Source organism: Notothenia coriiceps, unplaced genomic scaffold (assembly GCF_000735185.1).
Source record: "Notothenia coriiceps isolate Sejong01 unplaced genomic scaffold, NC01 NC01_scaffold00024668, whole genome shotgun sequence".
Lineage (NCBI taxonomy): Eukaryota > Metazoa > Chordata > Actinopteri > Perciformes > Nototheniidae > Notothenia > Notothenia coriiceps.
The window spans coordinates 804,019-804,794 of record NW_011357369.1 but is presented as its reverse complement, the minus strand read 5'-3'; positions in this window follow the sequence as shown (position 1 = coordinate 804,794).

Here is a 776-nt window from a genome sequence, read left to right as displayed (position 1 = left end):
AGAGCGGTTCTTCGGTTATAGCTCCGGCTCTTTTCAGCATTAGCCAGAGGTCCGACCTGTGCTGCGTCATTGCGTCATCGTTTGCGTCATGACGTAACCGTTTGCGTGCCTGCTTCATAAAGCCAAACCGCGCGGAAACCCCTCACAGCTCACACCGACAACAACAACAACAACAATGGCCGATTGTGCTCCAGCTTCCTCTGTACCTCTTCAGAAGACCAGATTCCCAGTAGGTAGCTGGTCTCTTCAGTGGATCACTGCTGATTGTTAAGTTTCTCCATCGTTGTGTACAAACTGGATAAAACGCCGGCTTTTTGTTGTTGTTCAGGAGTTGATCCCGCTCCCGCCCCTGCCCCCGCCTCGACGTAAGCGTGACGTATGTGGTGCTTTTGCTCTGGCCGGACATTTTTTTGGTGCTCGAAATGAACCGGATTCCGGAGCTAAGAGGCTGCTCCGCTGCTGTGTGAACAGGAAAACCCGGTGCTTTTCAAGCTCCAGCTCCGAACCGGCCCTGAAACACCGTTGGTGTGAATGAGGTATAAATGCCTTTTATAATGTTGCAATGTTGGATGCATAAATGTCATTACAAAGAAATAGCTTAAACTACAAAAAACGACTTTTCTTTGGAAACCAAAATGATTATGGATATTCATAAGTCACTGAAATAAGTACTCCCACAGCAAAGTGGAGTAATGTCCGGGGATTCCTTTCACAGAGAAATGGACAATTATAGAGAAAGGCAAGAAGTATTCTCACAGTGCTGTAATTCAAAATGA